A 17078-nucleotide genomic window follows, 5' to 3' on the forward strand; every position below is an offset into this window, starting at 1 on the left:
CCACCACAATATCCCTATTATCCCCCCGCACTTCCATCCCAGTCCTGCCTCTATGGCAGACAATTGCTCAGATACTCTCTCTCTAGTTTTGGGCATTATATATTTGCACGGATATTCCCACCACCATTCAAGCTTGCTTTCCAGGGACAGACTCTGGAAGTTTTCTATCTCCTGGTTCAGAAGTCATCCCTTGTGTAGCTTTACCTGTGTGCAAGAGGAGATGTCAGAGGCTATGTAGGAGGACGTGTCTGAAATTCATTTCTTTCCAAGGCTGGATCATTCTAGCCCATTGTCTGCAGAGACCCACTTCTGCCTGCACACGCATCTGTTGGTGCACTTGAAGGATATAAGAAGCCGTGTCACTGGGGGTCATACTTGCTCAGACCGTGATCCTCTTCTGTGTGATGTATCTCTGTGATGACCTGCCCTTGGGTTCTGTTCTTGGGTCCTCCTCCCTTCGATCTGGAAACTCTGCTCTTCTGCCTCTGACTGCTGTGTGGGTAAGACCCCTGAAGCCATCCCTCTCTCTCAGTGCTGGTTGTTTGTAAGTTTCTTTTTCTCCCTTTGCATTGACAATCTTCACTGAGATGTTAGGAAATAGAATTGCGAAGTCACCTGGGAATCCAACCAACCTTCAAGGCTGGTGAGAGCTTCCTGCCTTTGTGCCCACCGAGTTGTCCCTTCATGGATCCTGTCATGTACCGCAGTTGTTGATCAGCTGGCATGAATAATGATCAACTCTCTTTCATTACTATATTCCAGAGACCCAACATCAACACATCCAGGTCTATTGGAATGGTGTCGCATCACTGACCCTCCTCTGCCTTTTTCTGTATGGGCATCTACAACAAAAACACCATCACTTTGGCGACTTCAACAACATGCATTCATTTCCAGTTTCTAGTCTGGAAAGTCAGCTACAAGGATGCTGAAAGATCCAGTGTCTGGTGTGAAGCTGCTTCGTGGTTCCTATGATCTTTTTGCTACATCCTCTCATTGTAGAGGGGGCAAAGGCTCGCACTAGCATTCTCTTATAAGAGCACAAATTTCATTCATTAGAGATCTACCTTCTAATTTTTGAGGGCAAAGGGTATCGATACATCTAGAAACGTTCTAACTGAAGTCTATCACTCTACCTCTTTAGGAAACGCATTTAAAATATTTTACTTATGATAGAGGTTGGAGAGATAGTGGGTAGGGCACTTGCCTAGCATGCGGCTCACTTGGGTACAATCTCTGGCTCCATAAATGATTTTCCCAAGCTTTACCAGGAGTGATCCCAGAGTACAGAGCCAGGAGTAAATCCTGAGCACCACTGAGTGTGGCATAAAAATAAAATTTGAATTGGGTTAATCAATAGAGTTGATTCTTATGGTTTTGATGGTTATAGTTACTCCATCTGTATATCAAAGAAATGTCCAAGACTCTTGACAAATGTCGCTATTTTAGCATGGTCCATCTCCTCATTTTGCTAATGTCCCATACCTCAATTTCCCTTTCCTTGATATTCTTATTTCTATAATCTGGAGCCAAAGTTTAGGATCATTTGATACATTTCAATTCCTTCTCTTGTCATTCTCTCTATATACCACAGAAAAGTGAGACCAATAATTTTTCCATATCCTTCTGACTTACTTCATTTAACTTGATACCCTCTAGTTCTATCCACATTGCAGGGAAGTGCTTCATTTCATCTTTTCTTATAGTTGCATAGTATTCCATTGTTTTTATATGCCACAACTTTTTTTTTTATCAATTTATCTGTCATTGAGCATTTGAGTTTTCATATCCTGGCTACTGCAATGAGATAGCTGTGCATATATGTTTACAAATTAATGTTTTTGAGCTTTGGGGGTAGATGCCAAGAAGTTGGAATTGTTGAGAGCTCCAGTCTTAGTTATCTGAGAAATATCCTCATTGTTCTCTTTAAGGGGATGAACTAGGAACATTCCCACCAGCAATGAATGAGTTTGCTTGGACTCCAAGAGATAGTATAGCACGTAATGCCCTTGCCTCTCATGCACTCAACCCTGGCACCCTATTGCTGAGCACTGCCAGGAGTGATCCCTGATTTCAGGGTCAGGAGGAAACCCTGAGCCAGGAGTAAACCCAGGTGTGCGCCCCCCACAAAAGAGCCAGGAGTAAATCTGGGTGTGCCTTCTCCCCCCCTCCCATCCCCAATAAGAGTAAGAGTTCCCTTTTAACCACAACCCCCAACAACTCTGGTTGTTTCTTGTCTTTTTGATATAAGGCATTCTCACTAGTATAAGATGATACCACATTGCCATTTTAAATTCGATTTCCCTGAAAATAAGTGATGATAAACACTGTTTCGACAGTTTGGGCTGAGAGATGTCACTATTATCCCAAAATTCCAAACAGGATCGGACCACAGTCTCCTTCGTGCAAAATTCTACTTCACAGAGTGTGGAGAAAGGGCTGTAAAGTTTAAGAAGAGAACTCCCAGAACGACCACCAACTAGGAGCTCTTTGGCACTATTGTGGCAACATGGGAAGATGTTGTCGTTGACAACATTGACAAGGAATACGATTGACTGGTTCAGCACCTCCATGATTGTGCGAAGAATGCCAGAGAGAGATAGCCACAAAAAACTGCCTGTCTTTGAAGACTCTTGAGCTTATTTGCCAACGTGGCTTGGTGCAAGCCTCAGGCAACTGCAAGTGAACAACATCCGAGCTCTCCGAACAGTGCAGAGAAGCGATAAAGGAAGACTTCAAAGAGAGAAGAGCAGCAGTCCTGGCAGATCTGGAAGCCGGGAAAAGCATTCTCAATGCCCTCCTGTCCTTTGCCAATTGCAAGACCAAGATGACTGCCCTCCGAAGTCCTGATGGATCTATCACATCTTCCAGAAGAGCAATGGAGAAGATTATTCATGACTTCTACTCGTATCTTTTTGGTAGCCATGTCCACCAGCCCACATACCAAATTTCTCAGAATGAGTATGTCATTCCCAATGTTCTCCCTTCCAAAATCCAACACGCCATTTCGTCAGTAAAGAAATGAACAGCACCAGGCTCAGACAAAGTCAGACCCGAAAACCTGAAGAATTTGCCATCAATACTCATCAATACACTGGCTCGGCTCTTCACATGCTACCTGTCTGAATGCAAGGTTCCGTCCTAATGAAAAACCAGCAGGACTGTACTACTTACAAGAAGGGAGACATCCACAACATTGGCAACTATCGCCTGATCTGCCTATTGTCTGTCATCTACAAGCTGTTCACTCGAGTCATCCTGAATAGGATTGTCAGAACACTAGATGAAAGGCAATCATGCGAGCAAGCTGGGTTCTGCAAAGCATTCAGCACCATCGACCATATCCATATGATAACCAAGCTCATTGAGGTTTCTCAAGAGTTCCAGATGCTGCTCTGTCTAACATTCATTGATTTAAAGAAGGCCTTTGATTCTGTTGAGATGGAAGCAGTCATTGAAGCCGTAGCCAAACAGGGTGTTCAGGATCCTCCATGAGCTGTATTACAGATTCACTACCAGGATCTCACCATTCTACAGGGAAGTGATCATTGACGTCAAGAGAGGGGTTCAGCAGGGCGATACCATTTCACCGTAACTCTACAGTGCCACCCTCAAGAATGTCATGCTATGACTGGAATGGGAAGAAATGGGAGTGAAGATAGATGGTCGGCAACTATAACACCTCTGCTTTGCTGATGACATAGTTCTAATAACACCAAACATTAGCCAGGCAGCACAAATGCTGGTCAACTTCGGCCATGAGTGTGGAAAGGTTGGATTACAGCTGAATCTCACAAAGACAATGTTTATGAGAAACAGTTTCGTTCCTGATGTTCCATTCGCTCTCAATGTGACGAACATCTCCGAATGGAACAGTTATGTGTACCTAGGTCGAGAAGTCAATGTGATGAATGACCTGACACCTGAGTTGTGCAGGAGGAAGAGAGCAGCTTGGAATGCCTTCAAGAGCATCGAAAAAATAGCAAAGAGGACGAAGAACCTCCGGCTCTGGAAACATCTCTTCGATTCCATTGTTCTTCCTGCATTAACATACGCCTCAGAGACCTGGGCCCTATGAAAACAGGATGAGAACGCTATTCAGGCCTCCCAAAGAGGAATCGAAAGAGCTATGCTTGGAGTAACCCGCTTAACTCAAATGAGAGAAAGAATCCAGAGTTCCAACCTCCATCGACGATCAAGAATCAGGGATGCTGTTTCATTTGCCAAGGCATCAAAAATCAGATGGACTGGACACGTAATGAGATTTGGAGATGACCACTGGACTAGAGCCATTACCAATTGGATTTCACGGAACATCAAAAGACCATGTGGCCGCCCCCTGTGAGATGGTCAGACAGACTTCTTTGTCAAGACCCTGAACGATTGGTTTGAGGCTCTTCGTGTTCCTAGAATGAGCAGACGCCATTGGGCTACACTAGCATGCGACAGGGACAAATGGAGACATTACTGGTGCCTGCTCTAGCAAATCAATGAGTAATGGGATGTCAAGTGATCAAGTCATCAAGTGAATGATCACTTGCTTGTTGGCCATCCATATATCCTCTTTGTGTGTTTTTCTAGCACCTCTAACCATTTTCTGGTGGGGTTCTTGGTTTCTTTGTTGTTGAACTTTGTTAGTGTTTTGTATATCTTAGCTATTAGTCTAATAAATTGTGTGCAAGTGAGTTTTCGTATTTTTTACTATTCATTTGGGTGTCTTTATTTTAGCCTGAGTTTTTGTCTTGGCTTTCTCTCATATGGATAGTAATAATTCCACTTCATGGCATGTTATGTGGATTAAGTAATTTAAAATATAAGCTGTTTAAGTCTTTGGCACATGAAAATATGTAAGTGTTAGTTTTTGCTATATGATTATACTTTCTTCTCATTCTCTAGGAAAAAAATCAAGAAACGGCAAAATTAATAGTAGCTTTAATTTATTTTGGTCTGTTATAAGAACACCCAAGGTAATGTGTTTTTAAAAAAAATTCCCAGAGATAAATTTTTAAAAGCCTAGAGAATGATGAAAATCTTCAACAACTAGAATGCGAGTGAGCAGAAAAGTAAATGTCAGCCGTGAGTTGATAGTGACAACTTGAAATACAGTTGGGAGCTTGGTGAGGCCAGTGCTCGAGGGACAAACCAGCTGGGACTGAACAGAGCTGTGAGATGTTCATGTCAATGCCGTGAAGCTTATTTCTTTTCTTTCCTTCTTTTTTATTATTAGTGAGACATCATGAGGTACAGTTGTAGACTTACAAATTTTGGTGCTTGGGTTTCAGTTATACAATGATCGAGTACCCATCCCTCCACCATTCTCCAACACCAATGATCCCAGTATCCCTCCCACACCCCCACCTGATCCCGCCCCCCCCCCCCATCTTCTGTGGCAGGGCATTCCTTTTTGTTCTTTCTCTCCTTTTGGTTACTGTGGTTTGCAAAAGAGACATTGAGTGGCAGTCACGTTCGGTCTATAGTCTACTTTCAGCATGCATCTCCCATCCTAGGAGGATCTTCCCAACACCCTTTACTTGGTGTTTCCTTCTCTATCTGAGCTGCCTTTTCCCCTAGCATGTGCGGCTGGCCTTCCAGCCAGAGAGAAAACCTCCTGGTACTTATCTCGACTATTCTTGGGTGTTAGTCTCCTATTTTGTTACTTTATATTCCGCAGAAGCTTATTTCTCCCACTCAGGCAGGTGCACACACCCTGGCCTGCAGAGAGAGGCAGGGGAGGGGGAGGAGGGAGGAAAACAGGGGAGGGAGAGCGGGTGGTGACAGAGAATCAATTTATCATTTTTGCCAGGGCACACGTCTATTGGCTTCTATCAGCTGAAGCCAAATGTTCCGCAAATCTCAGTCAGGAAATCCTGCAGCAACTGACCAAATAGTCCTTCATCTTATGAGGTGGAACTAGTTGATAACAATTCTTTTTCTCTTGGCAAAGGACATGGTTAAATGCTCCCCAGCAACGTGTATGCTCATTATCATGGACTTTGAATTTTTTTTAAATCATAAAGCAGCCATTTTTTTTTTGTCATGCATGCTGAATTCTGCACCACTACTTTCAAATTCCCAAACTGTTTTCTGAATATCTCGTTTGTTCTCGCTCTTGGTAACTCACTTGTCAGGGAAATTCAGGAGTCTTGGGAATCCTTGTAGCGTTGGCTGATTCTCTTTGGTATCAGTATATCCAGCATGTTGGGATATTCAGAGATGTCTGGAAAACAAGGTCTTGTTTTGATCTCAGTAAGATTTATAAGCCTCTCCCCAGGGTATATATTATCCATATTCTGATTTTACAGATGAGAAAATGGAAACTTCAAGAGAGAAATGATTTTTCCCAGATGAGTTTAGTGGGTTAGCTGAGTTGGAATTTTAGGTATATCTGACTCCCGAACCAGCTTGTCATTTTCTTCATGCTGTCAGATTTCTAGGCAGCCTCTTTCACTGTGGGGGTTTAGTTTAGTGCTCTTGTGAATTTTAGCGTACAGCAAAGAGGGGCCATCAGAACAACCAGCTTTGGATGAGTTGGTGATTGAGCTTTAGGAAGGAGGAACCGAGTGACTTTGCCATGAGGAGAGACCAGTTCTGGTCTGGGTAAGCTTCTGACCTAGCAGTAATCACCAGCCTGGGAGAAGCAAGAGGGCCTGTAAGCAGCATAGCCTTACATGACCAGATCTGGGGAATATGATTTGGGCAAGTTCTAGAGGGTTGGGTTCGAGAGTATTGGAAATAAAAAGCCTTTGGGAGTTGTATCTTGGATGGGCTTGGAGGCTTTAACCCTCAACACTGAGGAATTACATATTGCATGTTCAGATGCTTTTTTTGGGGGGGGGGCGTGGGGTGGGTCACATGCAACAGATTTGTTTCTGGCTTTCATTCAGGGATCACTCCTGGCAGAGATAGGGGACCATATGGAATGTTGGGAATCTAACCCAGGTCGGCTGTGTGCAAGACAAGCACCCTATCCGCTGTACTATCTCTCTGACCCCAGGTTAGAAAGCTTTCTCTCTTTTTTAATTTTTATTAGTGAAACACCATGAGGTACAGTTGTAGACTTACAAGTTTTTGTGCTTGGGTTTCAGTTATACAATGATTGAGTACCCATCCCTCCACCAGTGCCCATTCTCCACCACCAATGATCCCAGTATCCCTCTCACCCTCCATCCCCCCATCCCATCCCTCCTCTGTGGCAGGGTTAGAATGCTCATTAAAAAATTATTATTTTATTGGATCACCATGAGGTACAGTTACAAAGCTTTCATGTTTGAGTTTCAGCCATACAATGATCAAACTACCAATGCACATTCTCCACCACCAATATCCCCAGTTCCACACCCCCCCCCCCCCCCGCCCATTCCAGTCCTCACCCTGCCTCTGTGACAGACAATTTCCCCAATACTCTCTCTCTACTTTTGGGCATTATGTTTTTCCCAAATTTTCCCACCACCATTCAAGCCTGCCTGCCGGGGCAGACGCTAAACCACACCCCTGCTCTTGTCCTAGCACTTCAAATGACAAAAATTTAATGAAAATTATATTTGTGTAGAAGTGAGCAAAAGACAGTAACTTCCACTCATGGGTGGAACAGACCCCCACGCCCTCAAAAGCCCCAGGATATCTGTGTTTCCCATGACATTACACAGAGACAGTGAAGCTCTTGGAAGAGAAGAAATGCTTCTTCTTATGGAGGGACATCACTGCTCACTGTGGGAACCCAAAGACAGTAATTTCGTATTTCAGGAAAAGGAGGCAAGCAAGGGAGTCTGATAACAGCTAATGCTATCAATTGAGGCCCAGTCAGGTGACAAATTCAGCGCATGAGAAATGGAGCAGGCATCGATTTGGGCTTGCCAGGCACATCCATGACTCCAGAAACAGAAGTGGGGAGGAAGGGATGATGATGTAGCCTCACGGACTTCTTAATGAGTGTGTAGCCTTTGAGCCTACTGTGGATCAAGCAAAAGCAAAGATGTAAAAGATATTTTAGAGGGAAAGTTTGCTAAACAATAAGTGAAAATGTGACCTTATTGACCATAACGTTTTTCTATTTTGGGGTCTGGGGCCTCAGCCAACAGTGATTGGGGGCTACCCCTGCTTATGCTCAGTGGATTGTGTGGGGTTGGGAATTGAACCCAGGCCTCCTGCCTGCAAAACACGGGCTCCAGACCATTGGACCATCTTCCTTGACTGACATAATGACTTTGAATTGATGTTAGTTTTCTTACACATGGTATGTGGTGGAGGCCTTCTTCTAGGTTCATTAAATTTCAAGTATTTTAGGTTGGAGCCCAACAGCAACCAGAATATCTCAACTTTTTTTTTCAGAAGGAAGAAAGAGGAGGTTGAAATAAGGAGATAAGGAAGCACACAATGTTAAGAGTTGGCGTGTCTAAGGGCAGGGAATGTAGGTGTTTCATGGCTTTATTATTTGTAATGACTTACTCAACTTTTAAAAACAAGTGTGGAATTGTTAAACAAGTTGGAGACCCAAAGGACTCTAAGTACCATGCCCTTTGTCCTGGCCTAATTTTGTGTGAATCATTTCACCATCAACCTCACCCTCCAAGTGTCCTTATGTGCAAATGAATTTGAAACATCTTTGTGTCTTTTGTGTACTTGGATTTCTTTCCAGTAGTTTTCTTGAAATATTATCTCAATGAAAAATGTTTTAATGTCTAAAGTAGCCCTGTAGCACTGTCCTCCCATTGTCCACAGATTTGCTCGAGCGGACACCAGTAACATCTCCATTGTGAGACTTGTTGTTGCTGTTTTTGGCATATTGAATATGCCATGGGTAGCTTGCCAGGCTCTGCCGTGTGGCAGGATACTCTCAAGTAGCTTCCTGGGCTCTCAGAGAAGGGCAGAGGAATCGAACCTGGGTTGACTGTATGCAAGGCAAACGTCCTACCTGCTATGCTATTGCTCCAGCCCAATGTCTAAAGTATATTTTAAAATTCATTTAACATTGTAATTGTGATTTAAGCAACACACTTATAGCAGTGTTAACATTTATGATTTTAATGGACAAAATGACTATCTTCACCATTACCAAATGCCCAAGACTCCTCACCCTTGTTCTTAGGTCATTCCTGCCTGTCTCCTCCAATGAGAAGCTTATTAATAACATGAATACTTCCTGTATGTTCAGGGGAAGATCCAGGAAAACAGAGTAAATTTTACGGTATAATTTTAGAGCCATCTCACTTAAATATTTTTTTTCTTTTTGGGTCACATCTGGCGATGCACAGGGGTTACTCCTAGCTTTGCCCTCAGGAACTACTCCTGGTGGTGCTTGGGAGGCCATATGGGATGCTGGGAATCGAACCCGGGTCGGTCCCGTGCAAGGCAACCTCCCTATTCGCTGTACTATCGCTTTTAAAAGTTTTTCTAATTTTTAAAAGTGACTCAGTTTGTAACAAACGTCATATAATTAGAAGATTCAGCTGAGGCCCGTGACATGGCATTTTGGAGGATGTTAACTTCCCCATCTCCCAAATATCCCCTGGTAAGAGCGTCATTTCCTAATTCCCACTCTCCAGGGTTCCTCTCCCCATAATGCAGGGGCCCCAGCTCTCCCACTATCTCCAGGAGCGGCCACGAGATGGCAGTGTTTCAGAATGTTGTTCTCCCTGGTAGGAGGCAGGAGAGACCGGCCAGGGCTGCAGAGAACGTCAGTGGCAGAAGGTTGGCGCATCTGCTGCTGAGCTCGTCATCCAGAAGGTTTGACATAGAGACTTGGAAGGTGCGCTGGGAAAACGACACTTGTACTTGACTTCTCTCTTGCCTCGAGCTCAACTAGTTCCTTGAGCAACAATCTCATGGAGCTCCATGAACGATTTTCTTGTCTGATCCTACAGCAAAGTTTTCATAGTCTTCCCTCTGTTTATGTTGTCAGGTGTTAAGGTCAGGACTTCACACAGCAAGTGTCTCTCTTAGCTAGTGCGTCATTACATTCACTACTTAAAAAATGTAAACTACATTAAATTCCCTATTTGTGGTAGGAATTTGACAGAATTAATTTTTCCTCTTGAAAATCTTTTCTTATAACACATTTTACTTTCCTGTTCATCAGAAAATTCTTAAAATCTCCCAGACATAGAAAAAGATGTAGAACCACGTGGCATGAGTTTTGAACACAACTATTTATGAATGTTCTTCCCTCCTACACTTGGCTATAGAATTATGAATGTGAGAATCTCTATTATGCTTGCATTTCTTTCAAAATCAAAGGGAAAAATGTTCATTTATGTCTGATGAATTTTTTAAAAAAGAAATAGACTTAATCTTCAATATTAACCTTTCATGGAGTGTGAGGAACTAAATGATTGACATCTACGAGTCCATGTTCCTATGACAAAGCAAAATGACCGTCATTTTTGTCCACGTCCAGCGCAGACTTGGTAAATTCCAGAGGAGTCTAATAGAAATAAAACTTGATGGTTCTGCAGTTATCTTTGGATGAACTTCAAGCTGAGGCTATAGATCATTGCAAATGTCTAAGAAAGTTCAGTGACGGTGAAGCCAAACCCAAAGCTTGTGAAGAGGTGAGGAGGCTGCCATGGAACCCTCTCAGCGAGTGTGGTCTCCTTGCTCCATCAATCTGCTGTTAGATGTGTCTCCGGTGTGGGCTCTTTGGCAGGGACCATTCTCAAATCTGCAGGGTGAGCTCAATGTCTGGACAAGCATCATGTGGGTTTCTTTTTCCCTGACAGTCTTCTGATTAATTCTTCCTCCAAATGGACAGACACTTGAGCCATCGTGCTTAATGGATTAGCTTTTTAGAATAGTCTAATCTCCGGATTAGCCAATGTTGAGGGAAGTGCACGCGTTTGTCTTTCACTTTGAGCCCACAGATGGGAATTAAACCTTAACTCATTAATCAGGTCAGCTGACGAAGTGGCTTCCTACTGTGAGGATATGGTGGCATACGTGGAAAAGTTTGTAGCTGGATTGGTACCTATGAACCCAAATTATTGTAGTCTGCCTTAGAGAATACAGCATGAAAAAATTATTACTACTTTACAATTATGAATTTCCTTTGGTTTTTAGCTTTTAAAAAACTCCAGCGATTAATCATGCATTAATTGTTGTGAAGCATGTTGTTTTGTCATAACCATCATGCCAACACTTCATCTTGACATCAAGGCACACTCCTGTTCCCAAGATGGAAGACTGAAGATTTGCGCTGGTTTTAGATTACTTTTCCTCTTATGTTGAAACATGCTTTATCATGCTGTAAAGCAGGGGCTGGTATTCAGATCTCTTATGAGACATTCTATCTGTTAGTAAATTGTTAGTCAAATTTTAAAATCAGGAAAAGGACTGAGTGATTTAGTAATGCCTTCTGGTAGCTTTTCCCTAACTGGCTGCATGAAGTTTCCCCAGCATCTATCTTGGTTCCTAACAATATGTTAGCCGATTGCACCATATGAGCTTTTAGGGTATATACTGGCTAGGACATTCTATTTTGCCTTTCAAATGTCTCTAGTGTTTGTTCTGAAAATTTAAGGATTCCAACACCTACAATAGCAGAAGAGCTACACCTTCATGAGGAAACATTTCAGAGAAAGACAGTAGCTAAAGTGAGGAAAAAATAGTCCTGCTTTCATTCATTCATTCATTCATCATCCTGTTATTCGTCGATTGCCTCAAGCAGGCCCCAGTAACGTCTCTTTCATCCTAGCCCTGAGATTATATTTAAGGCTCTTTAGGAGAATGAGACCCATCATTGTTACTGGTATTTGGCATATTTGGTACGCCACAGGGAGTTTGCCAGACTCTGCCCTGTGGGCAGGCTACATTCGATAGCCTGCAAGTTTGTCCAAAGTAGGAATGAGATAATAAGATGTCATAAAAAGATGTCCTGATAAGATGTCGCGCAGCTGCGAATGCGGCCGCGCGGTTCCGGGAGCTGGATTTTATAGTCTCTGAGTCTTGGCCATTGATGGGATTACACGGCGCCAGGGGGCCAGGTGGTGGGTGTGACCCCCGCCTACTGGAATTTGGAGGATCTGGGTGCAGGATGCTCGACTCCAATCCGAGTCGGCTTGGAGATCTCGGCCCTGGAACCCATGTGGCTTTGTCCCTCTGCCAGTACCTTCATGTGTGCGGAGAGTGGTCTCAGCATGGTGGTGGCTGGTCCTGGAGGTCTTTGGCTGCCGGAGCCCTGGTCGGGGCGGGGAGGAAAGCTCAACCCGCTCCCCTCCAAGGGACCCTGGCGAGGAACAGTCAGGCGCAGGGGCAGGAGACTGCACCGGTCTCGTCCAGGAGCTGGATTTTATAGTCTCTGAGTCTTGGCCATTGATGGGATTACACGGCACCAGGGGGCCAGGTGGTGGGTGTGACCCCCGCCTACTGGAATTTGGAGGATCTGGGTAGAGGATGCTCAACTCCAATTCGAGTAGGCTTGGAGATCTCGGCCCCGGAACCCGCGTGGCTTTGTCCCTCTGCTAGTACCTTCATGTGTGCGGAGAGAGGTCTCGGCATGGTGGTGGCTGGTCTTTCACTTTGAGCCACCACCATGTCCTGCTTTCAAAGAACATAAAACATAGGGAGGTCCAAATAATAATTGGCTTAGAATTGCCTTCATCTGTATGGAAAGTCAACATTAAATTCCTCAACAGAGGCTAATTCAGTGTTGGATATTTTAAGGATGCTCATCTAATTGCTATTTCCCTCTAGTCACGGGTCTTCAATCTGTTAAACATGTTATAATATCCTCTTTCTAGTATCTTATTTCATATTTTACACAAAAATATCCATTTAATATTTTTAGCCCAGAGATTGGGCTGTGGGTCATCTATGAATGATCTACGGATCATCTTCTGGTTCCTCTTTTACTCATTTTCTTTAAGAGGCACATCTCCTATTAAGAAGAGACTGTCAGTCCCCTTTTAAGAAGAGACTGGGAGCAATTTTTGGTGATTATTTTGTGTGCTATCCCCATTTTTCAACTCTGTGAATACAAGAATAAAGGTGACAATGTCTAATATAGAGTGACACAGTCATTAAAACATAGAGAAAAACATATCTTGTCCAAATGGGATTAATTCTGAATGACACACCATTTGATTAACCATGAAATATAGTATTTTTGAAATAGTAAACAATATGAATTAATGAATACATATGGAAATAATCACTTGATCATTTGACATCCAATTACTCATTGATTTGTTTGAGTGGGCACCAGTAATGTCTCCATTCATCCCTGTTGCATGCTAGTGTAGCCCAATAGCGTCTGCTCGCTCCAGGAACACAAAGAGCCTCAAACCGATCGTTCAGGGTCTTGATGAAAAAGTCTGACTATCTTGTAGGTGAGTGGCCACAAGATCTTTTGATGTCCTGTGGAATCCAGTCGGTAATGGCTCTAGTCCAGCAGTCATCTCCAAATTGCATTACGTGTCCAACCCATTTGATTTTCAATGCCGTGGCAAACAAGACAGCATCCCTGATTGTTGATCATTGATGGAGGTTGGAACTCCAGATTCTTTCTCTCACTTGAGTGAAGCGTGATACTACAAGCATAGCTCTTTCAAAATATAGTGTTTTTAGCGATAGCACAGTGGGTAGGGAGTTTGCCTTGCATGTGGCCGACCTGGGTTCGATTCCTCTGTCCCTCTCGGAGAGCCCGGCAAGCTACCGAGAGTATCCCGCCCACAGAGCAGAGCCTGGCAAGCTCCCCATGGTGTATTAGACATGCCAAAAACAGTAACCACAAGTCTCACAATGGAGACATTACTGGTGCCCGCTTGAGCAAATCGATGAACAATGGGAGGACAGTGCCACAGTGCTACATGGTTTACAAAGTTGTTCATAGTACAGTTATTACAGACTTTTCCAACATCAATCCCACCATCTGAGTGACCTTCCCGTCTCCATTGTGCTCATCTTCCCAACCACCGCACAAGCTTCCCCTTTTAGCAAGCACACAATAATTTGTTTTATATTACTTCTTACAGCCAAATGACTATAAAGAATCATCAAAAGCACTTCACTAAGAGAAAATTTGTAAAAATTGCTATCTTACCAGAGGGTTGTAAAGCCTTTTCCTGAGGGTTTTCTATGCTGTTTGTCCCTACTTGAACATTCTCTGTTACTATTGTTGTTTGTTGAGTTGAATTGGCTTTTATGTTACTTCCTCATCTAATCTGATATTAGATGGAATTTCAGTCCTGGAATTTGGAGTTGTCACACATGGCGGCCCAGTCCAGAAACTTTAAAATCTCGAGAACTGGAATGAGTCTGCAAAGATTCTTCATTAGGCCATGAAGTTAGGCTGTAGACTATTGTCATGGAGGCAGCACAGTGTGTGGGTGTGGCTTCCGGGGCCCCAGCAGGGTGGGGGCTTGTCTTGTCTTCCTCCTGAGAGTGTCTCTGAGCTTTCAGCAGAGAAGACCTGTGTGTCCATGAATTTCAGTTGCTTAGCTTGTATCTCTTAGGAGATTTAGGTTGTGAATCTGAAAAGCAAGAATGGTGGGTGAGTTGACTTGCTGGCAGCAATGGGAGGTCAGTAATTTAGCACAGCGGGTAGGGCGTCTGCCTTGCACGCAGCCAACATGGCCGACCTGAGTTCGATTCCTCTGCCCCTCTCGGAGAGCCCGGCAAGCTACCAAGAGTATTCGATATGCCAGACACAGTAACAACAAAGTCTCCAATGGAGACATTACTGGGCCCGCTCGAGCAAATCGATGATCAACGGGAGGGCCTTTTTTTTAATTAAAAATATATTTTTCTAATTTTTTAATTTTATAAAGTAGTTCACAGTATTTCATTACATATAATATTCAAACACCAATCTCACCACTATTACACCTTCCCACCACCATATTTTGAATGTTTCCTTTCAGAATCCCAATCCCTGCCCCCAAGCAGAACTGAAATAATATATTTTATATTTTTTGTTATAAAAAACTGCTGAAAAATGCTACAGAAAAGTATTCTTAGAGAAAAGAGTGTGGAGATTGATGTATTTCACCCAGGGCCATTAAGCCCTTCCATAAGAGATCACTTACATGTTGCCAAAGGTTGAGCCTTGTGTGCTGTGTATATATATACATACATATATACATATGTATATATATGCATACATATATACATATGTATATGTATATATATACATACATATATGTATGTAAAATGTATATATATAAATATATATGTAAAAATGTATATTTCCCTTTAAGATTGATTGTCTCCTGTTTTGAGCCCTGCTTTGAAACGTGGTCTCCTGTTTTGAAACGTGGTGCGGTAATCTTGGAGTATGGGTAGTGTGTGTGGTATGAAGTGTCCAGGGTTAGATTCATTTGTGGGTGATGCTCTGTCCAAGCGTGTGGAGAGCGGCCATGGGATGGTGGTGGCTGGGTCCTGGAGATTTTCAGGTGCTAGAACTGGGTCCCTTTGGGCGGGAAGGGGTCTCACCCACCCCCCTTCAGGGCGCACCAAGTGAAAGAGCCTGGCACAGGGTCCTGTGGCATGGTTATAGTGAGCGTAATGTTATGCTCCCTTTCAGGAGAGAAGGACATGCGCTAAAACTATTTTTATTGACACCCTGATGTTTCCCACTCCAGATCAAACTCTGATGGCCGTGAGCTTCCAGAAGCAAAAATCAGGTACATGGGTTTAAGGACTAGGACTCCAGGCCACATGGCGACAGTGGAGACAGGCTGTTCCTTCCTGTCTCCCCGCCGGCCCAAGGTCCTGGCTGTCAAGCCCATGACCTGTCTCCAGGACCCATCTCAACACATCCTTGATCCAGAGACTCCCAAATGAATCTCAAAATGGATTAGCTCCCCACAGAGACATCTCTGGACCCCAACCATTTACAACTTTAGAATTCCAGAAGCAAACCTCTCATGATATTCATAATAAACAATAGAAAATAAATTATCTAGCATCTGCCCCTGGCAGGCAGGCTTGAATGGTGGTGGGAAAATTTGAAATAATGATGGTGGGAAGGTATAATGGTGGTGTGGAAATATTGAATGTAATCAATTAATGTGAACAACCTTATGAAAATAAAAATTTTAAAACAAGACACCTTGATGTACAAAGCTGTTCATAATATCATAATGATATGAACATTGTAGGCATACAATGTTCCAACACCAATTCTATCACCAGTATGCTCTTCCCTTCATCTGTTACCCAGGTTTCCTCTCAACCTTACAGCCTGCCCTTTTAGGCAGTCACATAACCAGTGTAGGAAAGAGAGGATCATATTGATCACTTTAAGAAATGAACACCTTTTGTCAGGAGGGGGTGGAGTCTAAATGAGGAAACGGGAAAAGGTATGGTAGGACTGACTAATGCCAAGTAGCCTGGTGCTCATGAAGCCTGCATACAAATGGGTCATTTGTTTGAGGTATCAAGTATAAGGTAGACTGGGAGTTGGGTTGGCCGTGAGAGCAGGGATGGGTAGAATGCTATACTGAGATTTTGATTTCCAGTCTTTAACCAGCACACTGGCATGATTTGAAATAGGAGATAACACAAAGGCTACACTGGAAACGAGTAGTAAGAACCTCTCCCAGCGCTTTTTAGGTTTAGATGCACTGCATTTTCTTAGTAACCATGGATGAGGCATACACTCCATCCCTTTCAACTATCTCCTATGCCCCTTGAATCCAACCTCTTCTGTACCTTTTCCCTCTGTTTATAAATTGAGCTCTCACTGCTTACATACTATAGAATTTTGGGAGTATAATTTTCTAGGTGTGTAGCATATACCTCTAAATGTATATGGGATTCAGTGTCCAGTACTATCCCACCATCAAATGGAATCCATCCCCCCACCCAACTATCCCCTTCCCCTCTTGTAGCCACCAGAATGTCCATTAGGTTTTCTTCTGAATAGATTCTAGGAGTTGTTTTGTTTTTGCTGTTGTTTTCAAGTTTGTTTGCTTTAGTTATTTGAATTCACATGAGTGATACCATTTGGCTATTGTCTTTTTATTTTTGTCTTATTTTATTTGGCATAACCACCAAAAGTTCCACTGATTTTGCCCCAAAAGACACAATTTCATCTGTTTCATGGGATAGGGTATTTTTTTTCTTTTTTCCTTTTTTCTTTTTGG

Source organism: Sorex fumeus, unplaced genomic scaffold (genome assembly GCF_029834395.1).
Source record: "Sorex fumeus unplaced genomic scaffold, SorFum_2.1 ptg000240l, whole genome shotgun sequence".
NCBI lineage: Eukaryota > Metazoa > Chordata > Mammalia > Eulipotyphla > Soricidae > Sorex > Sorex fumeus.